The sequence below is a fragment of the Canis lupus genome, chromosome 16 (assembly GCF_003254725.2).
Source record: "Canis lupus dingo isolate Sandy chromosome 16, ASM325472v2, whole genome shotgun sequence".
Lineage (NCBI taxonomy): Eukaryota > Metazoa > Chordata > Mammalia > Carnivora > Canidae > Canis > Canis lupus.
In genome coordinates, this window is record NC_064258.1 from 10595232 (window position 1) to 10618235 (window position 23004).

Genomic DNA, 23004 nt, shown 5'->3' on the forward strand with positions numbered 1-23004 from the left:
GCGCTCCCCCCAGGACAGGCAGAGGCCAGGAGGGTACAGGAAAGCAAGGACGCTCCTACCACTGGGCGGCCCCGAGCTGGGCCGATCGGCGCCCCCCACCCCCAGAGCATCCAGGCCCCTGTGGCCTGGGAGCTGCGGTAGTTACTGCGGGAGCTGACTCCAGGGCTGAACAGCTGGCCGCCACCAGTGTGGCTGTTCCTCCTCGTGTCACCCTGTGCCTGGGACTGGGCAGGGGCCTCACTGGATAAACAGCACCCACTAAGCCAGGCACCTGGCAGGGGGCGGGGCAGCTCCCCCAGCAGCACACACCTGAGAATCAGCACAGCAGGCCCCTACCCCAGAAGACCAGCTGGAAGGACAGGGGAAACCAAGTTATTGACCAAGCAGCACTGGAAACTTCTAGGGGAAGTTGAGGGATTTACAGTATATAGAATCAGAGGATACTCCCCCTTGTTTTTTCTTTTCTGTTTGTTTCTGTTGTTTCCCAACCCCCTTTTTTTATTCTTTTTTATTTCTTCTTTTTTTTCTCTTTTGCTCCTTTTTCCAGTATAACTTGTTTTTGTCCACTCCACACTGAGCAAAATGACTAGAAGGAACAATTCACCTCAAAAGAAAGAATCAGAAACAGTCCTCTCTCCCACAGAGTTACAAAATCTGGATTACAATTCAATGTCAGAAAGCCAATACAGAAGCACTATTATAAAGCTACTGGTGACTCTAGAAAAAAGCATAAAGGACTCAATAAAATCATGAATGAGAAAAGAGAGATCACCACCAGCACTAAGGAAATACAAACGATTTTAAAAACTTATTATGAGCAGCTATACGCCAATAAATTAGGCAATCTAGAAGAAATGGACACATTTCTGGAAAACCACAAACTACCAAAACTGGAACAGAAAGAAATAGAAAACCGGAACAGGCCGATAACCCGGGAGGAAATTGAAACAGTCATCATCAGAAACCTCCCAAGACACAAAAGTCCAGGGCCAGATGGCTTCCCAGGGGAATGCTATCAAACATTGAAAGAAGAAACCGTACCTATTCTACTAAAGCTGTTCTGAAAGACAGAAAGAGATGGAATACTTCCAAACTCGTTCTATGAGGCCAGCATCACCTTAAGTCCAAAACCGGACAAAGACCCCATCAAAAAGGAGAATTATAGACCAATGTCCCCGATGAACATGGATGCAAACATTCTCAACAAGATACGAGCCAATAGGATCCAACGGTACATTGAGAAGTTACTCACTGTGACCAGGTGGCCTTTACCCCGGGACGCAAGGCTGGTTCAACACTCGGCAAACACTCCGTGTGACTGATCAGATCTGCAAGAGAAAAAACAAGAACCAGATGATCCTCTCAAGAGACGCAGAGAAAGCATTTGACAAAATACGGCATCCACTCCTGATCCAAATGCTTCAGAGTATAGGGATAGAGGGAACGTTCCTCAGCATCTTCAAAGCCATCTACGAAAAGCCCACAGCAAATTATCATTCCCAAGGGGCAAACGCTGGGAGCCTTTCCCCGAAGAAGATCAGGAACGAGACAGGGATGTCCACTCTCACCACTGCTATTCAACATAACACTAGACGTCGTAGCTTCAGGAATCAGGCAACAAAAAGAAATAGAAGGCATTCAAATTGGCCTAGAAGAAGTCAAACTCTCCTTCTTTGCAGATGACATGATACCGTACACCTAGAAAACCCAAAAGACTCCACCCCAAGACTGCTAGAACTCATACAGCAAATTCGGCAGTGTGGCAGGGTACAAAATCAATGCCCAGAAATCAGTGGCCTTTCTAGACGCTAACGATGAGACTGAAGAAAGAGAAATTAAGGAGTCAACCCCATTTACGATGGCACCCAAAAGCATGCACTACCTAGGAATAAACCTAACCAAAGAGGTAAAGGATCTCTACCCGAAAAACGACAGAACATGTCTGAAAGAGACTGAGGAAGACACAAAGAGATGGAAAAATATTCCATGCTCATGGATCCGAAGAATCAATATTGGGAAAATGTCAATGTGACCCAGGGCAATTTACACAATGAATGCAATCCCTATCAAAAATACCACGGACTCTCTTCAGAGAGCTGGAACAGATCATCTGAAGATTTGTGTGGAATCAGAAAGGACCCCGAATGGCCACGGGAATAGTAGCCAAGAAAACCAGAGCGGGGGGCAGCACAATGCCGGATTTCAGGTTGCGCTGCCAAGCTGTGCTCACCAAGACAGTGTGGTACAGGCAGAACTACAGACACATCCATCAATGGAACAGAAGAGGAATCCAGAAGTGGACCCTCAACTCGACGGTCAAGACCATATATTTGACCAAGCAGGAGAGACCATCCACTGGAAAAAAGACAAGTCTCTTCCATAAATGTCAGGGGAATACTGGACAGCCACATGCGGAGGAGGGAAACTGGACCACTGTCTCACACCAGTACACAAAGATAAACTCAGAATGGATGAAAGATGTAAATGTGAGACGAGATTCCATCAAAACCCTGGGGGAGAACACAGGCAATGCCCTTCCTGAACTTGGCCACAGCAACTTCTTGCAAGATACACCCATGAAGGCAAGAGAAACAAAAGCAGAGATGAACTATTGGGACTTCACCAGGATGAGAAGCGTCCGCACAGCCAAAGAGACACTCAACAAAACCAACAGACAATCTCCAGAATGGGAGAACCGTTGTACAAATGACCCGTCGGATAAAGGGACAGCATCCAAGATCTCTAAAGAACCTATTCAACTCAACAGCAGAGAAACCAACAATCCAATCTGGAAATGGGCAAAAGACACGAACCGAAATGGCACAGAGCAAGACGTAGACGTGGCCAACAAGCCCATGAGAAAATGCTCCGCATCACTGTATTTCCATCAGGGAAATACAGATCAAAACCACAACGAGATCCCACCTCACAGCGGTGAGAATGGGCAACATTGGCCAGACAGGAAACAACAAATGTTGGACAGGATGTGCAGAAAGGGGAACCCTCCTGCACTGTTGGTGGGAATGTGACCTGGTGCAGCCACTCTGGGAAACTGTGTGGAGGGTCCTCAAAGATTTAACAATGGATCTGCCCTATGACCCAGTAATTGCCCTGCTGGGGATTTACCCCAAAGATACAGATGCAGGGAAACCCCGGGACACCTGCACCCCGATGTTTCTAGCAGCAATGTCCACAAGATCCAAACTGTGAAAGGAGCCTCGGTGTCCACCGAAAGATGAATGGATAAAGATGTGGTCTCTGCATACAATGGAATATTCTGGGATCCCTGGGTGGCGCAGCAGGTTTGGCGCCTGCCTTTGGCCCGGGGCGCCATCCTGGAGACCCAGGATCGAATCCCATGTCGGGCTCCCGGTGCATCGAGCCTGCTTCTCCCTCTGCCTGTGTCTCTGCCTCTCTGTCTCTCTCTGTGTGACTATCATGAATAAATAAATAAAATCTTAAAAAAAAAAATGGAATATTCCTCAGCCATTAGAAATGACAATTAACCACCATTTGCTTCGACGTGGATGGAACTGGAGGGTATGATGCTGAGTGAAGTGAGTCAATCAGAGAAGGACAAACATTATATGGTCTCATTCATTTGGGGAATATAAAAGATAGTGAAAGGAAATAAAGGGGAAAGAGAAAATGAGTGGGAAATATCAGAGAGGGAGACAGAACATGAGAGACTCCTAACTCTGGGAAACGAACAAGGGGTGGTGAAAAGGGAGGTAGGCGGGCGGTGACAGGATGACTGGGTGACGGGCACTGAGGGGGGCACTTGATGGGTTGAGCACTGGGTGTTATGCTTATAGTTGGCAAATTGAACTCCAACAAAAAATAAATTAATTAAAAATAAGTAAGATCTAACTGTTGGGGTGCCTGGCTGGCTCCGGTGGTGGTGCATGCGATTCTTTGTCTCAGGGTTGTGGCTTCGAGCCCCACCTTGGGTGTGGGGATTACTTAGAAATAAAACTTTTAAAAAAATAAAGCACTTTTTAGCACTTATGCAGAGGATAACCTTTGATCCTTTAGTTTTTGAAAAAATGTGGCAAAAATATAGGAATGTGAAATGATCTGGTAATATTAAAAGTAAAATTTTTTAAAGAAGTTTTAACTTTTACTATAGATCAACACCGAAAAATATTTGAAAAATAAAACCTCTTGCTAAAGAAGCTAAATGTTGGTATTCTAGTGTTCTCTTTGTAGATCCCAGTCTGTACTTCCGGGCATGTGGGTTAGAGACTCATCAGGACTCTGAGTCTCCCCTTTCTCCAAAGGCCCCTTCCATACAACTCAGCTCCACTTAGTCCAACTTCCCATCACCATGGTCTGTCTGCCTTAAGGCCCTGGCGGAGGCACAATGGTGACCTTCAGCCCCACTTGCCAGGTTTCTCAGAAGGTCATGGCCCTGGTCATACGGGGTCAGACAGGCACTATCAAAGATACCCAGTAAAGATTTCTGGTGGCCCTCAGCCTAGGTCTCTGCTACTGGAAGCAACCCGGTGCCAGAGAGGCAGCTTTTCTCTCTCAGTCTCCAGAAATCTCTTTGCATTTTGCCTCCAAACTTCTGAATTGAGCTAAGAGTAGGAGAAAGAGTTTATTTTGTGACCACAGTCTATATATTATTATTAAGGTAATTCCTGAGTTATGCATCCTCCAGTCACCTCAGATAGCACCATGGCTGTTCACCACCCCACCCCCACAGACCAGAAAATAGGTTTAGGTATTTATCCTACTGGAGCCCTATCAGGCATCACTTAAGCTGTTTTGTTTTGTTTAAATAATTAGTGCAAAGTACTTTCCCCGAGTGAAATACACATTCTCACAGAGGCGATTTCCCTAGGGATTCCCGTGCTGCGGCCCCAAGCCTTGGAAGTGTTTTCCCTCAACCAAAACCAGTACTGAACTTAAACATCAAGGGGAAATACTCCAAGGAGTCCTGAGCTGACCTGTACTCTTGCCAAACTAGCAAAATCCTAAAACCATGGGCTAGAGACCAAGTAAATGAGCACATCCCTGGTTGAAACTGATACATCATTTTAAAAAAAATCTCCTCCAATGATTCTATGGTACAGTTAGGGTAGAAACACTCTGTCCAGTCATGTGTGAGGATGATGATCAAACAATTCTATTGTCTGACTAAGGCAATACCTGTCCTACTCCCAAGCTCTAGTTGTATTGAACTGTAATTCTGGGAAACCACTTTATTAGAGACCCATCTGGTGGCTCAGCCAGGAATCGCACAGGGTGTCTCCAGGAAGGAAGGGGCCAGTCCTGGGGCCTCTGCTAGTGCTAGGACCCCTAAGATTTATGCACACACTCCCCTTCTCAGAGGAGGCCCCGTTCTGGTAGGATTATCTCCACTGACCCATGGATGTGTGTTGGGCAGTTGTACTGAGATCAAGGGACTTCAGCATAGGGCTGATAATGTATAATTATATAATCACACAACAAGACTTATTTGGATGGCACGCTCACAGCTTAATTGAATGGAGAGGTCCCTCACAGGATATCTTTCAGTGGCAACAGTATAGGGCCACCACCCAGAAAGCTAGGATAGAAAAGAAACTCCCCAGAGGAGAGGGATTGAAGAAGGGCTTACTTAGGGAGATGATGTCTCGCATCGGGATATGGAGTCTCTGAGCCAGGGAATTATGAATGGATGACAGGATCTTAGAGACACTAATATTCATGATTTATCTTATCTACTGTTAGTAGATTCAGGTGGTGATTCACAGGATATGCACAGAAGATATGGCTAAGCTATAAATGGCTTAACCTCTACCAATCTGGGCTATGTTTAAATCAATTCAGTGTGTAAAAATTTGAGGTTGGTAACAGTGGTTTTTTGAGTTCAAGGTCTCTGCCTGCTGTGAAAAAATAAACAGAGGTCTGCTATGCAAAGATCATCTTTGGCTCATCCATAAACCTTGACTGATCATTTCAAATGATTTGTCTTTATGTTCATGGATTAGTTTTCCTCTTGACCAAATCCAATGCTAGAACCCTCTTCTTATATAGATTTTTTTCATTTCAACTATTGTACTTTTCAACTCCAGAATTTTTAACTCCATTTTAAAATCTATCACGATGTATTGAAACTCTTGATTTGGTAAAATTGAATCCTTTCTGGTTTCATTTTTTAGGAGGGAGAGAAGGAAAAGAGGAAGAGAGAATCTTAAGCAGGCTCCACACTAAGCATGGAGCCCATGGAGGGCTCGATCTCATGACCTGAGCCAAAATCAAGAGTCAATTTACCAACTGAGCCACCTAGGCGCTCCCCACCCCCAGGTTTCATTTCTTAAGCATCACTGAAATAGTTCTTTTAAAGCCACTTCCTTAGGAGCATGGTCCTCAGTTTCATTACCAATCTCTGCCCACTCCCATGAACGGTACTTCCTTTCTTTGAGTGACTGCCATCCTCTGTTGTTGAATATTGACATTTTGAATATCACAGCGTGGTAATTTTGCAAACGGCACTCTTCTGCCTTTTCTGGGTTTTATTTGTTTGTTTACAACTTGTGTGGATGGTGTTACTTGTTTAATGTTTTTCTCAACTTTTTGTAAAGGGTCTTTGTTATGAGTGCCCTGAAGTCTCTTCTGTTAGCCTAGCGGTCACCGTGTGATTTGAGAGAGAGCCCCTTAAATGCCGGGAGCCAAGCCACCACGAAGCACTCTGCTAGTCACTGCAGACGCCCCTGCGCTGCGCTCTGCCCCACAGGGCGCAGGCAGGGAGTTAACTCTGTCTTCCCTTCCCTTGCTGTTGCCCTGGTGCTGAAGGCAAACTCATGTGGTCCTCTCAAGGGTTTTCTAAGAATATGTCCAGCCACGGGCATCAGCATGGCCCTTGGATTGCCTGGCACACAGCAGATTTTCGGTGTCCTTCGTCCCTTGATAATCCCCAGCATCTTCCTTCCCAGGTGTTTCGGTCTGCCTGCCTCTGGCCTCTCTGGTTGGCCCCTTGCCCAGACAGGTGTGGCTAGTATGTTCACTGACATGCTCTTGGCAGTGTCACCCAGGAGCTCCTAAAAGCTCTGAGGCAGTTTGAAACTGCCTCAAACAAATGAAAGACCCTGAGTCAGTGCTTCTTGGAGTCCCCAAGGAGGTCAGAATACACAACCACAATTCTCTGAGAATAATCAGTCTTGCTGGCATGAGCACACTGTCCCAGGAAAGTAGACCACTGTCCTCATGGTGACCACAGAGCTGGGGAGTGTGGCATGGTAGGTGGTTAAGTTAAAATCTCATAAAGACTGTTTTACTGAAATTCAGTACCTTTTTCTTTTTTTCTTTTAAGCCCTTCCCCAGGTTTTGTGTTTTTTAGAAGTCAGAAAAAGTCGATTCCAATAGTTTTTGTCAGCTTGATCATTGCCTTCATGAAGGGATGGTGTGTCAGAGTTACTTACACTAGCATTTTAGGTGACATCATTCAACATATTTTATTTCATTTCATTTCATTTATTTTATTTTATTGTTAAAGATTTTATTTATGAGAGACAGAGAGACAGAGAGGGAGAGAAATGGGGGTCAGAGACACAGGCAGAGGGAGAAGCAACCTCCATTCAGGGAACCCAATGTGGGACTCAATCCTGGGTCTCCAGGATCATGCCCTGGGCTGAAGGCAGCGCTAAACTACTGAGCCACCCGGGCTGCCCTATTCACCTATTTTAATTGTACATTCCTTTTCAAAGGTGATACTAGTAGGTCTCACCTGAGCATTCATACTTTTTCAATTTATTTTTTTCCTTTTGTTTAATTTCAAATTTGGAAAACATATGTATACATCTTGTTCAAGTTTTGTGTTCATCAACATATTGTCAAAGATAGATACTTGCTGTTGTTTGTAATAACCAAAGGGTCAGCTTTATAATAAGCATGCAGCTTTATAAAATATCAAGATGTTTCTTTCACTCGAGAGCTTTATTAACTTACTTCATATTGTTCAAAATGTCACACCACAGTGATTAGTTGAAAAAGCATTGTGATCCATTTGCATGAATATGCTTTTGATTTATACATATACTTTGACTTTGTCATAGAATTGCTTCCTGTAATCTATCTCTTAATCCTCAAAAGGACCTCATAAAGACAATATTATTCTGGTGGAGTTTAGGCTCTAAGTAGGCCCCAAAGAGCGTTAATACTAGAGGTTGAGGCAGTAGGGTTCAAAGAAGAGAATCTAGAGAAGGTACAGTATGTTTACAGAGTATGCATTATTTTCATTGGGGTGAAGTAAACTCAGACAAACCATGTAAATTCCCAGAACCAAATTAAATTTTCTAAACGTCTAGAATATCTATTCACATGGTTGTAAAAAGCTCCTAAATTCCAAGGTAAAAAATGATCCTTACTTCAGCTCATGAACTTGAATGTATGACATTGAAGGTAGACCCACTACTCACTAATCAGTCACTTAAACATGCATGCAGCAGCTCATTCTGGATCTCAATGTTGCTTGCTTTCTTCTTTATAATTTTATTTAAATTCAATTAATTAACATATAGCATATTATGAATTTCAGGGGTAGAGATCAGTGATTCATCAGGTGCATGTAACACCCAATGCTCATTACATCACGAGCCCTCCTTGACGCCCATCACCCAGTTACCCCATCCCCCCACCCACCTCCCCTCCAGCAGATTCAGTTTGTTTCCTAGAGTTAAGAATCGCTTATGTTTTTTTCTCCCTCTCTGATTTCTTATTTTATTTTCCCTCCCTTCCCCATTACCCTGTTTTGTTTATTAAAATATGAGCAAAGAACTCCAGGAATTTGTGGCGGAGTGGGCAAATAACCGAGGCCCTCCCGGCTGCCCGATGCTCGCACCGCCTCGAGGCGCAGGCAGGTGGAACCCCAGCGCGTCAACTCGTAGGAGGACGGGGCCCAGTGACACCCCCGGGACCGAAGGACTGCACACAGGACTCGTCGGGAGGAGACTCGCAGCTGTGAGAAATGCTGTGCAGAGCTCTCCAGCTTCTCGGGGTTCCTAGGACACGAGACAAATCGCACTGCCCCAGCTGTGCGCACATGACCCATGGCAGGGGCCGGGCTGGGCAGAGTCCCCGGGCGCGCTCAGCCGCCGCCGCCGGCCCAGGGGGTGCGGAGGGTCCCAGGGAGGGGGCGGCGGCCGGGGCGCTCAAGGACAAGCCGGGGCGAGTGTGTCGTGGACCTGAAGGCTGAGACCGTCTGCCGAGCGCGCCCCAGGACGGAAGCTACTACCCAAAGGCAAAGCGGCCGCCACCTGGTCATTGCGAGCCCCGCGGGGCACAGGGTGCGGGTGAGCGGGCGCAGCGCCCGGTGCCAGCAGCCCCCGGGCCGGAGCAGATCCTGCGTCCGCAGCAGCCGCAGCTGCAGCACATCCCGCTCCCGAGGCCTCCGCCACCGGGGAGCACGTGGGCCTGCGCGCCCTCCACTCGGGGGTGACCCCCTCCAGACCCTGGGCCGAGCAGGGACCCGCAGCTTTCTGCGACCAGCAAGTCGGCAGCCAGGGCCTGTCTCCGGTCGCCCGACACCAGCCCAGCTGCCTCACGCGAACACCCCTTCCCCGCAGCTCCCCGGGCTGCGCCCTTGCCCTGGAGCCCGACGGAGGAGGGTGCTGCCAACGCCAGGTCGCGCCTTCCCCGTGCTTTGCTACCTCAGGCCCAGGGCTCTGTGCTCCTCCAGAGCCCTTCCTCCACCGAGGCGTTAGACCCGTCCAGGAAAGGCCTCTGCTAGTCACTGCAGACGCCCCTGCGCTGCGCTCTGCCCCACAGGGCGCAGGCAGGGAGTTAACTCTGTCTTCCCTTCCCTTGCTGTTGCCCTGGTGCTGAAGGCAAACTCATGTGTCCTCTCAAGGGTTTTCTAAGAATATGTCCAGCCACGGGCATCAGCATGGCCCTTGGATTGCCTGGCACACAGCAGATTTTCGGTGTCCTTCGTCCCTTGATAATCCCCAGCATCTTCCTTCCCAGGTGTTTCGGTCTGCCTGCCTCTGGCCTCTCTGGTTGGCCCCTTGCCCAGACAGGTGTGGCTAGTATGTTCACTGACATGCTCTTGGCAGTGTCACCCAGGAGCTCCTAAAAGCTCTGAGGCAGTTTGAAACTGCCTCAAACAAATGAAAGACCCTGAGTCAGTGCTTCTTGGAGTCCCCAAGGAGGTCAGAATACACAACCACAATTCTCTGAGAATAATCAGTCTTGCTGGCATGAGCACACTGTCCCAGGAAAGTAGACCACTGTCCTCATGTGAAAATGTTGGTATTCTAGTGTTCTCTTTGTAGATCCCGGTCTGTACTTCCGGGCATGTGGGTTAGAGACTCATCAGGACTCTGAGTCTCCCCTTTCTCCAAAGGCCCCTTCCATACAACTCAGCTCCACTTAGTCCAACTTCCCATCACCATGGTCTGTCTGCCTTAAGGCCCTGGCGGTGGCACAATGGTGACCTTCAGCCCCACTTGCCAGGTTTCTCAGAAGGTCATGGCCCTGGTCATACGGGGTCAGACAGGCACTATCAAAGATACCCAGTAAAGATTTCTGGTGGCCCTCAGCCTAGGTCTCTGCTACTGGAAGCAACCTGGTGCCAGAGAGGCAGCTTTTCTCTCTCAGTCTCCAGAAATCTCTTTGCATTTTGCCTCCAAACTTCTGAATTGAGCTAAGAGTAGGAGAAAGAGTTTATTTTGTGACCACAGTCTATATATTATTATTAAGGTAATTCCTGAGTTATGCATCCTCCAGTCACCTCAGATAGCACCATGGCTGTTCACCACCCCACCCCCACAGACCAGAAAATAGGTTTAGGTATTTATCCTACTGGAGCCCTATCAGGCATCACTTAAGCTGTTTTGTTTTGTTTAAATAATTAGTGCAAAGTACTTTCCCCGAGTGAAATACACATTCTCACAGAGGCGATTTTCCTAGGGATTCCCGTGCTGCGGCCCCAAGCCTTGGAAATGTTTTCCCTCAACCAAAACCAGTACTGAACTTAAACATCAAGGGGAAATACTCCAAGGAGTCCTGAGCTGACCTGTACTCTTGCCAAACTAGCAAAATCCTAAAACCATGGGCTAGAGACCAAGTAAATGAGCACATCCCTGGTTGAAACTGATACATCATTTAAAAAAAAATCTCCTCCAATGATTCTATGGTACAGTTAGGGTAGAAACACTCTGTCCAGTCATGTGTGAGGATGATGATCAAACAATTCTATTGTCTGACTAAGGCAATACCTGTCCTACTCCCAAGCTCTAGTTGTATTGAACTGTAATTCTGGGAAACCACTTTACTAGAGACCCATCTGGTGGCTCAGCCAGGAATTGCACAGGGTGTCTCCAGGAAGGAAGGGGCCAGTCCTGGGGCCTCTGCTAGTGCTAGGACCCCTAAGATTTATGCACACACTCCCTTCTCAGAGGAGGCCCCGTTCTGGTAGGATTATCTCCACTGACCCATGGATGTGTGTTGGGCAGTTGTACTGAGATCAAGGGACTTCAGCATAGGGCTGATAATGTATAATTATATAATCACACAACAAGACTTATTTGGATGGCACGCTCACAGCTTAATTGAATGGAGAGGTCCCTCACAGGATATCTTTCAGTGGCAACAGTATAGGGCCACCACCCAGAAAGCTAGGATAGAAAAGAAACTCCCCAGAGGAGAGGGATTGAAGAAGGGCTTACTTAGGGAGATGATGTCTCGCATCGGGATATGGAGTCTCTGAGCCAGGGAATTATGAATGGATGACAGGATCTTAGAGACACTAATATTCATGATTTATCTTATCTACTGTTAGTAGATTCAGGTGGTGATTCACAGGATATGCACAGAAGATATGGCTAAGCTATAAATGGCTTAACCTCTACCAATCTGGGCTATGTTTAAATCAATTCAGTGTGTAAAAATTTGAGGTTGGTAACAGTGGTTTTTTGAGTTCAAGGTCTCTGCCTGCTGTGAAAAAATAAACAGAGGTCTGCTATGCAAAGATCATCTTTGGCTCATCCATAAACCTTGACTGATCATTTCAAATGATTTGTCTTTATGTTCATGGATTAGTTTTCCTCTTGATCAAATCCAATGCTAGAACCCTCTTCTTATATAGATTTTTTTCATTTCAACTATTGTACTTTTCAACTCCAGAATTTTTAACTCCATTTTAAAATCTATCACGATGTATTGAAACTCTTGATTTGGTAAAATTGAATCCTTTCTGGTTTCATTTTTTAGGAGGGAGAGAGGGAAAAGAGGAAGAGAGAATCTTAAGCAGGCTCCACACTAAGCATGGAGCCCATGGAGGGCTCGATCTCATGACCTGAGCCAAAATCAAGAGTCAATTTACCAACTGAGCCACCTAGGCGCTCCCCACCCCCAGGTTTCATTTCTTAAGCATCACTGAAATAGTTCTTTTAAAGCCACTTCCTTAGGAGCATGGTCCTCAGTTTCATTACCAATCTCTGCCCACTCCCATGAACGGTACTTCCTTTCTTTGAGTGACTGCCATCCTCTGTTGTTGAATATTGACATTTTGAATATCACAGCGTGGTAATTTTGCAAACGGCACTCTTCTGCCTTTTCTGGGTTTTATTTGTTTGTTTACAACTTGTGTGGATGGTGTTACTTGTTTAATGTTTTTCTCAACTTTTTGTAAAGGGTCTTTGTTATGAGTGCCCTGAAGTCTCTTCTGTTAGCCTAGCGGTCACCGTGTGATTTGAGAGAGAGCCCCTTAAATGCCGGGAGCCAAGCCACCACGAAGCACTCTGCTAGTCACTGCAGACGCCCCTGCGCTGCGCTCTGCCCCACAGGGCGCAGGCAGGGAGTTAACTCTGTCTTCCCTTCCCTTGCTGTTGCCCTGGTGCTGAAGGCAAACTCATGTGGTCCTCTCAAGGGTTTTCTAAGAATATGTCCAGCCACGGGCATCAGCATGGCCCTTGGATTGCCTGGCACACAGCAGATTTTCGGTGTCCTTCGTCCCTTGATAATCCCCAGCATCTTCCTTCCCAGGTGTTTCGGTCTGCCTGCCTCTGGCCTCTCTGGTTGGCCCCTTGCCCAGACAGGTGTGGCTAGTATGTTCACTGACATGCTCTTGGCAGTGTCACCCAGGAGCTCCTAAAAGCTCTGAGGCAGTTTGAAACTGCCTCAAACAAATGAAAGACCCTGAGTCAGTGCTTCTTGGAGTCCCCAAGGAGGTCAGAATACACAACCACAATTCTCTGAGAATAATCAGTCTTGCTGGCATGAGCACACTGTCCCAGGAAAGTAGACCACTGTCCTCATGGTGACCACAGAGCTGGGGAGTGTGGCATGGTAGGTGGTTAAGTTAAAATCTCATAAAGACTGTTTTACTGAAATTCAGTACCTTTTTCTTTTTTTCTTTTAAGCCCTTCCCCAGGTTTTGTGTTTTTTAGAAGTCAGAAAAAGTCGATTCCAATAGTTTTTGTCAGCTTGATCATTGCCTTCATGAAGGGATGGTGTCTCAGAGTTACTTACACTAGCATTTTAGGTGACATCATTCAACATATTTTATTTCATTTCATTTCATTTATTTTATTTTATTGTTAAAGATTTTATTTATGAGAGACAGAGAGACAGAGAGGGAGAGAAATGGGGGTCAGAGACACAGGCAGAGGGAGAAGCAACCTCCATTCAGGGAACCCAATGTGGGACTCAATCCTGGGTCTCCAGGATCATGCCCTGGGCTGAAGGCAGCGCTAAACTACTGAGCCACCCGGGCTGCCCTATTCACCTATTTTAATTGTACATTCCTTTTCAAAGGTGATACTAGTAGGTCTCACCTGAGCATTCATACTTTTTCAATTTATTTTTTTCCTTTTGTTTAATTTCAAATTTGGAAAACATATGTATACATCTTGTTCAAGTTTTGTGTTCATCAACATATTGTCAAAGATAGATACTTGCTGTTGTTTGTAATAACCAAAGGGTCAGCTTTATAATAAGCATGCAGCTTTATAAAATATCAAGATGTTTCTTTCACTCGAGAGCTTTATTAACTTACTTCATATTGTTCAAAATGTCACACCACAGTGATTAGTTGAAAAAGCATTGTGATCCATTTGCATGAATATGCTTTTGATTTATACATATACTTTGACTTTGTCATAGAATTGCTTCCTGTAATCTATCTCTTAATCCTCAAAAGGACCTCATAAAGACAATATTATTCTGGTGGAGTTTAGGCTCTAAGTAGGCCCCAAAGAGCGTTAATACTAGAGGTTGAGGCAGTAGGGTTCAAAGAAGAGAATCTAGAGAAGGTACAGTATGTTTACAGAGTATGCATTATTTTCATTGGGGTGAAGTAAACTCAGACAAACCATGTAAATTCCCAGAACCAAATTAAATTTTCTAAACGTCTAGAATATCTATTCACATGGTTGTAAAAAGCTCCTAAATTCCAAGGTAAAAAATGATCCTTACTTCAGCTCATGAACTTGAATGTATGACATTGAAGGTAGACCCACTACTCACTAATCAGTCACTTAAACATGCATGCAGCAGCTCATTCTGGATCTCAAGTTGCTTGCTTTCTTCTTTATAATTTTATTTAAATTCAATTAATTAACATATAGCATATTATGAATTTCAGGGGTAGAGATCAGTGATTCATCAGGTGCATGTAACACCCAATGCTCATTACATCACGAGCCCTCCTTGACGCCCATCACCCAGTTACCCCATCCCCCCACCCACCTCCCCTCCAGCAGATTCAGTTTGTTTCCTAGAGTTAAGAATCGCTTATGTTTTTTTCTCCCTCTCTGATTTCTTATTTTATTTTCCCTCCCTTCCCCATTACCCTGTTTTGTTTATTAAAATATGAGCAAAGAACTCCAGGAATTTGTGGCGGAGTGGGCAAATAACCGAGGCCCTCCCGGCTGCCCGATGCTCGCACCGCCTCGAGGCGCAGGCAGGTGGAACCCCAGCGCGTCAACTCGTAGGAGGACGGGGCCCAGTGACACCCCCGGGACCGAAGGACTGCACACAGGACTCGTCGGGAGGAGACTCGCAGCTGTGAGAAATGCTGTGCAGAGCTCTCCAGCTTCTCGGGGTTCCTAGGACACGAGACAAATCGCACTGCCCCAGCTGTGCGCACATGACCCACGGCAGGGGCCGGGCTGGGCAGAGTCCCCGGGCGCGCTCAGCCGCCGCCGCCGGCCCAGGGGGTGCGGAGGGTCCCAGGGAGGGGGCGGCGGCCGGGGCGCTCAAGGACAAGCCGGGGCGAGTGTGTCGTGGACCTGAAGGCTGAGACCGCCTGCCGAGCGCGCCCCAGGACGGAAGCTACTACCCAAAGGCAAAGCGGCCGCCACCTGGTCATTGCGAGCCCCGCGGGGCACAGGGTGCGGGTGAGCGGCGCAGCGCCCGGTGCCAGCAGCCCCCGGGCCGGAGCAGATCCTGCGTCCGCAGCAGCCGCAGCTGCAGCACATCCCGCTCCCGAGGCCTCCGCCGCCGGGGAGCACGTGGGCCTGCGCGCCCTCCACTCGGGGGTGACCCCCTCCAGACCCTGGGCCGAGCAGGGACCCGCAGCTTTCTGCGACCAGCAAGTCGGCAGCCAGGGCCTGTCTCCGGTCGCCCGACACCAGCCCAGCTGCCTCACGCGAACACCCCTTCCCCGCAGCTCCTCGGGCTGCACCCTTGCCCTGGAGCCCGACGGACGAGGGTGCTGCCAACGCCAGGTCGCGCCTTCCCCGTGCTTTGCTACCTCAGGCCCAGGGCTCTGTGCTCCTCCAGAGCCCTTCCTCCACCGAGGCGTTAGACCCGTCCAGGAAAGGGAAGGGGAAGCCGCCGAACGTGTCCCTGGGGCAGGCCAAACCCAGACAGGCCGTCCTCTGCAAGCACAAGCCTAAGTACTGTAGCAGGGCTTTGGGGACCCATAGCTCCCTGCAGATCCACCTCCGCTCCCATACCGGAGAGAGACCCTTCGTGGGCTCTGTCTGTGGCCGCCGGTTCACCACCCAGGGCAACCTCAAGTGCACTTGCATGGACATCCCCAGGGGAGGCCCACCCCCAGCTCTTTCCCAAGTTCCACGACAAAGCGTCGGCAGGCCATGGCATTCCCTATGCACTCTCTGTAGCCATCCCCGTAGATGAATCGAGTCTCTCTTTAGACAGCAAACCTGTCCTTGTAACAGGGACCCCCGGTCTAGGGCTACCTCAGAATCTCTCTTCAGGGACTAACCCCAAGGACCTCCTGGGCGGCCCGCTGCCCAATGACCTGCAGCCCGGGACTTCCCCAGAAAGTGAGGACGGGTCCCTACTGTCTGGGGGGGTGGGAGCAAGCCACACTTCCCCGAGGGTTGGTGGTTTCCAAGGGAGTGGGACCCCGAGCCGGGTCGGAGACCCTGAAATTACAGCAGCTGGTGGGGAACATTGACAAGGCCACCACCGACCCCAACGAATGTCTCATTTGCCACCGGGTCTTGAGCTGCCAAAGCTCCCTGGAGAGGCATTACGGCCCCACACCGGGGAGAGGCCATTCCAGTGCAAGATCTGGGGTCGGGCATTGTCCACCAAGGGCAACCTGAAGATGCACCTCGGGGTTCCCCGGACCAACACGTCCATAGAGATGCGGCACTCGTGCCCCATCTGCCAGAAGAGGGTCCCGAACGTGGCCCTGCTGCAGCAGCGCATCCAGATGCACATGGGCGGCCAGAATCCCCACACGCCTCTGCCCCAGATCCCCTGTGACTTCCCAGGTCCCAAGGCCGCGATGGTCAGTGAACACGGCAGCGCGGGTGCCACCTGTCACGATGATGTCATCAGAGCATCGACTTGGATGAGCGGGGCCCCAGGACGCTTCGGGCTGCTTCCCAGCGCGCACTCAGCATCCCCCACGCTCGGTCACACAATACACTTTGCGGACAGCAGACATATACAATGCATGTTGTCAACGTTCTCCATCATTAACCACATGACAAAGCTCTTTTAAAGGTACAAGGGGAGGCTACGGAAGGAGTTGCTTCCACCTGTATTCCTGATTGCACTTTCTTCCTCATATTTGTCAAAACAGAAAGAAGCATTTTTTTTCTTTTCTTTAAGTCTTTAGTTTAAAAAAAAAAAAAGGGCAAACCTATAGGATTTTCAACTTTTGGTGACAGTCATGGAAATCTGAAGACTCATGAGTTCTAAGACTAGGGTTTCTGAACTGAAATTAAGAATTCAAGGATTACAGTTAAAGTCTCAGAGCGAAAGACATGAGGCCGAGTATTTTTCAACGAAAGCCCAAAGAGAAAAACAGAGGCTGACGACAGAGAAGAGCTGTGACATAAACCACAGACGATGTTGGAATTGTGATTTCTGTTAAATTTTGCCATGTATGCATGGATGTACGTACAGATACACACACATAGATCTCCGACAGTTCTTGTTCCTTAACGGTTATGCTCAAGGTTTGGTGGGGGGACCATCATTCTTTGTCTTGGCATATTTTGCTTACTTTTTGCTATGAGAGGACATAGAAAATTAAGTATAAAGATGATTTAATTTCAACTGTAAAAGAAAATATCAGTTTTTTAGTCCATAAAATCCAGACACCTACTGATAAAGCATCCTAGGAGGATCATCACTAGAAAAGTCCAATGGGACACACGGAAAAACTTCACGTTAACTACTTCCAAAGACAAAATTATTTTCACACTTTCTAGAGGTATTCAATATTTAATGTTGACGCCTGATAGAAAGGTCTGAAGTACTACAAACGCTCAGACATTGTAGAAAAGGATGTAGTACTGCCATGTCTACCATCAATTCTATCTAAATAAGTGCTATTTTATGGTGTTAGTTATTACTGTATATAAAACTATTGAAGACCAAGATTCTTTGGACATATTCTTACAGTTTCCCCAAATGTATAAGATGGAAATAGGACTTTTTTGAGCATTCATTTTTTTCCCCTCCTGATTCACTAGCACCTCTCAAAATAAGCTCTAGGGAATCATGAAGTCCATTCGATAATTTCCTACTAAACACCCTAAATTACATATAAGACCGCCACGTTGATATAGATCTACACAGATTGTCAAGGAATTATTTAACTTAGATTATGAGCAGCTACATTTCCCAGTGCTTCCAGTCTGGGACCTCATTTCTAAGTGTGTGAGTTGGTTCTCCTGTTTCCATAATAACCAATTTAACAATCAGCTTGGCAGTCAACTACTTTAGAGTTAGTTTCATTAATGTTAGCTCTCATCTCATTAATACATGAATCGACTGACACTGTGGGACTACTTATTTTTCTAATATACTCGTAAAAGGGCTCTGAATTCAAGGTAACAAACCTTCTGGAAGAATTAGCTCAGGCTCTTTTGTTTAAACTCAATCTTGGGGATCCCTGGGTGGCACAGCGGTTTGGCGCCTGCCTTTGGCCCAGGGCGTGATTCTGGAGACCCGGGATCGATTCGCACGTTGCGCTCCCGGTGCATGAAGCCTGCTTCTCCCTCTGCCTGTGTCTCTGCCTCTCTCTCTCTCTCTCTCTCTCTCTCTCTGTGACTATCATAAATAAATAAAAAATTAAAAAAAATAAACTCAATCTTTTCCTTGTAGAACCTCAATGTATATTTTAGAATTTTCTTCCAATACTTTAGGACTCACTTAAACTTCTAGTCCTAATAGGACGATTTCCTTTTGTTGCTGCAGGGACCTAGAAATGCAACAAAGTTATGAGCCAGAAGTTTTTCAGTTTTTGAATGTCAGTAAAAACCAAAAAAAAAGGAAACAATTAAGAAATTCCAGGAAGTAAATTGGAATACAAAGTGGTCTTCATTTCACAGGACTCCCTCTATCGTTAATCCTCACGAGAATGAACACAGAAAGGAAGCTACTCCCTTACTGTATAATGAAAATCGTGATTTTTGGAATGCTTTTTCCAAATCAAAAAGCTCTCGAAACTAGTTCTTTCTCTTTCCTCTTTCCTGGTTTTGAGTAAAAGACCCTTCTTAGTAGATGATCTGGTACATACCGAGCACTGCTGGTTGGCTGCACACACACGTACAACAACATCAACCCAACAAGTAGAACCAAACGTCACTCTCCTTTCACGGCCTTTGTCGTTTCTAATGGCTGAGTAATATTCCATTGTAAGCTGTAAGACCACACCTTCTTCTGTTGTTGTTGTTCTTGTTGTTTTCTCAACTTTATAGAGGTGGTGGGGGGAGTCAGGGAAGGAAGAGGTGTGGACTTGAAGGTTTTTGATTTTTTAATGCAAAATAATTTATTTTGTGTTTGATACCAGATGAGACGATAAGGGTGATGGTGCTCATGCCCATACGCCGGCTCCAGGTGAAGTGCTCTAGGCTTCGGGCTCACTCTGCTACCTAAGAAGGTCTTTCTCAGCTTCAGCTCTACACAATGCTTGTGACTCAGCGCCTTGCGGGTTTGGGCATTATGTAAACGTTCACAGACTTGCTGGAGGGGATGGTGCCCTCCATACTGGTTTCCACCTGGGGGGACACTTTGCCACCTTCAATCCAGGGGGATTTTGGAATGCGGGAACTGGAGTTGTAGGCCGGTAGCAGCCTCACTTCCACCGGGCATGGTTCTGTCCAGGCAGTATGGGAGAGGTACACCTGAGTGATAAGCCGGTGGCGCCCTGGGTGGGCCAGGATTCCGCAAGTCTGCCGGCTTAGGATGAATCATCTGAGCCTGGCCATCTGGATAGAAGACCTGGACCTTCACAGCACTCTCAGGGTCCTGCACATGTTCCAGGGTCGCATCGACATCCAGGGCCACAACCAATCCAGACGTAACCGCAAAGGGTTGTCTGACTCGCCTGCTGGCTCAATGATGGTGGCTGAAGTGTGTGGATCTGCTTTGGAAGGGGGAGGTGCAAGGAGTACTCTGCCTCAGCATGGTCTGTCGAATTTTGACCACTTCCACAGGCTTGGATGTCATGAGTCGGGGCATAAGGTCAAGAAGTTTGTCCACAAAGCTGTCCTGTAGGTGGGGGCAAATCAGCAATAAAACACCTCTGAAAAAAGTCCACTTCCTGTAAAAAGTTTTCACACATCCCAAATAAGGGGTCAACTCCTCGAGTAGTCCGTGCTGTTACTGTAAGTTGCAAGGCTTTGGCCTGCAGCCTCATGGGATGTATAATCACCACCTGTTTCTTCTCCACACCACTGTACATGAACTCCATTTTGTAGGTCTCTTCCATGATCTGGTTTTGCTGCTGCGGAGGCCAAGTCACTCTGCTTCAAATATAAAGGGGCAGCCACATTGCACAGCTTTCCTTGCAAGGCCTTGATGAGAAGAAGCTGACACCGAAGATAGGTAGCCGAGAAGTCAGCAACTCCTGCTAGTTCAGACTGAAGTTCTCCAAGTCTTTGCAGATCCCGGATGGTGAACTCCAGCAGCTTCTGGGTTCCCTGAGGGGCCCGGTGCTCTGAAGACTGTACACCCTTTCAGGGCTCTGCTGCAGGAACTGATGGGACGGGTCCTCATGGGGCGCAATACCGGGAGAAACGGCCGATGACACTAGTTTTCTACCTGGTAACCTTAAGGCAGGAACAAGATGAGAAAGACTGTCTCGGAGGTAGGCATAATGCCTGAAGGTATGATCTGAGAACAGTGCTGGCATTGTTGGACAGGTTGTAGCAGCATTAAAAATAAGAACCAAAACTGCAATGTAAGCTGGGTCATCCATGTCTGGTTCAGCTGGGCCAAAAAATGCATGGGTGCTCAGGAGCTCTGGCACCAAAGGAAGCACCAGGGTTGGATGCCGACTTCCCAGAAACTTCAAGCACTTCCATTAGAGTCCCTATCAGTAGGGGACTTGGTTAAATTTTTCAGCAGCTCCACCAGTGCGAGATGAATCCCTTCTTTAGTCGAAACATTAGTACAGCATAAAAGTTCGTGAAGAGCCAGCCTCTCGAATATCTCTGGACGAATCCTCTAACACAGCCAGGACACTGCCAAGCTGATCCTCTCGGAGAGTGATGTTTTTAGAAATTTTTCTCATGCTGTGTATGGACTGCAGACGTACTTCCTCAATTTCATCATTAAACATGTCCACCGGGAAATCAGGGCGGCACTTCTCCGCAAAAGAAGGTGAAGATTGGGCCAGCATGCAGAGAGCCTCCACAGCAGCAATGCGGACCTCATACATCTCATCTTCCAATCCAGGAACAAAGGCTCCACAAGCTCCTGACTCCATCAAGTTCACAGCTCCTGTATCTATTTCTTCTTTGGGAGCATCACCTCCCCACTTTCTGCCACTGGAAAACTCTTCTGACCTGTAAAGTTCCTCGGCACGTTCACGTGTAGTGCGTTTTCTCCTGAGATCTGACATGAGCTTGTTGTCGAGCGTCTGCTCCAAGAAGTGAAAACTGACTTGTTCCATCGAGCCCAATAGCTTTGCAGCCTGAACTCGAACCACCCAGGAGCCATCACTGACCATGGGACAAATTGCTCCAAATGCATCATCAACTAAGCGAATTTCTTCATTAGAAGAAGGAATGGGGACAGTGCTTTCAGGATAGAGCTGACTGATAGCCCAGATAAGTTGGACTGCAGCACTGCGCACTTGTTCACAGTCATCAGACAACAATTTACAGGCCTGATTATAAATTGCTTGGTGTAATTTCAGTCCTCTTTCATGAAGCTGCAACATGGCTTTTATAGCCGCTCTTCTGACACGTGGGTCTTGGTCACTGAAGTAATCCCCTATAATCTTCTGGACATCTCTGACAGCTAGGCCTTCTCCATCTTTTGTGACACTCGTCTCCAAAGAGCCAAGATTGCCAAGTAATTGCAGGCACTTATTTCTTACACCAGGAGACGTATCTGTGAGGTGTTTGCAGGCTACATCAACTAATCCCATCTGGATAGCTTGATTCTCTGGGAGTTTGGTGCCAATTGCAAGCAAGGTGTCCAACAGTTGAGCAAGGACTTGATGAGACTTTTCATTCTGCAGGATGTTAATGGCATCATCCATAATGCACTCTGGTGAAAACGCTGCAGGCTTTGATAATAAACCCAACAATGATGCAATTTTCAGTCTCACAGATGGATCATTCTCCTTGTAACAATGTTCCAAGAGAATCCTGACTACTCCTTCCTCACTTTCTGCTTCAACAGGCTTTCTGGCAAACTGGAGTAGATACTGCAAAGCATCCACTGGGGAGGGAGCTTTACACCGATCTACGTGGAGTGCTGAGATTTACTTGGTTTTGTCAATCGCAGTTTCTTGGTTGCAATTTCCTCCTGTTGTTGCTGGACCACCTTAGTGAATTCCTCGTACACTCGTTTCTTTAGGTGAGCCGCCATGACTGCCCGCCACACCACAGCTTCCTGATCCATCATATTTCGATGGACACCGAGGCTCCTTCCACAGTTTGCCTATTATGGACATTGCTGCTAGAAACATTGGGGTGCAGCTGTCCCGGCTATTATGCTGAGTAAAAACGGTCAATCGGAAAGGGACAGACATTATATGGTCTCATTCATTTGGGAAATATAAAAATTAGTGAAAGGGAATAAAGGCAAAGCAGAGAAAATGAGTGAAAGTATCAGTGAGGGTGACAAAACAGGAGACACCTAACTCTGGGAAACAAACAAGGGGTAGTGGAAGGGGAAGTGGGTGGGGGGGTGGGGTGACTGGGTGATGGGCAATGAGGGGGGCTCTTGGCGGGATGAGCACTGGGTGTTGCGCTATATGTGGACAAACTAAACTCCAATAAAAAATTAAAAATTCAAGAAAAAGAAAACGGGCGCTTTATGTAAAATAAGCAAACATTTAACTGATGGATTCAGTAGGTCCAATAAATGGAAATGTATGACACTAAAAAAAAAAAACAAACAAAACAAAACACCAGGTAAATCTTCAGGGTTCTAAAGAATGTCATTGTTTTTCAAAAGATACCCGAATGATAGAAACAGGAACACCACAAGTACAGAAGGAAAAGTTGCCGGAGGCACCGATATGAACAATTTCCCTACTACATTAAATGCCGTAGATCATTATGAGAAAGATTTAAATGCATCAGTAAATAAGAATCTTTAAGTCTTGGACACAGTTATTTTTTTAAC

General features: G+C 47.0%; 2 pseudogenes; one reads left to right on the plus strand and one right to left on the minus strand.

Moving 5' to 3' along the window:
• The first annotated feature begins 9035 nt into the window (after positions 1 to 9035).
• LOC125752701 (sal-like protein 4) lies at positions 9036 to 18523 on the plus strand (annotated as a pseudogene).
• A 496-nt stretch (positions 18524 to 19019) lies between these two features.
• LOC118350881 (integrator complex subunit 4-like) lies at positions 19020 to 22293 on the minus strand (annotated as a pseudogene).
• Between the last annotated feature and the right edge of the window lie 711 nt (positions 22294 to 23004).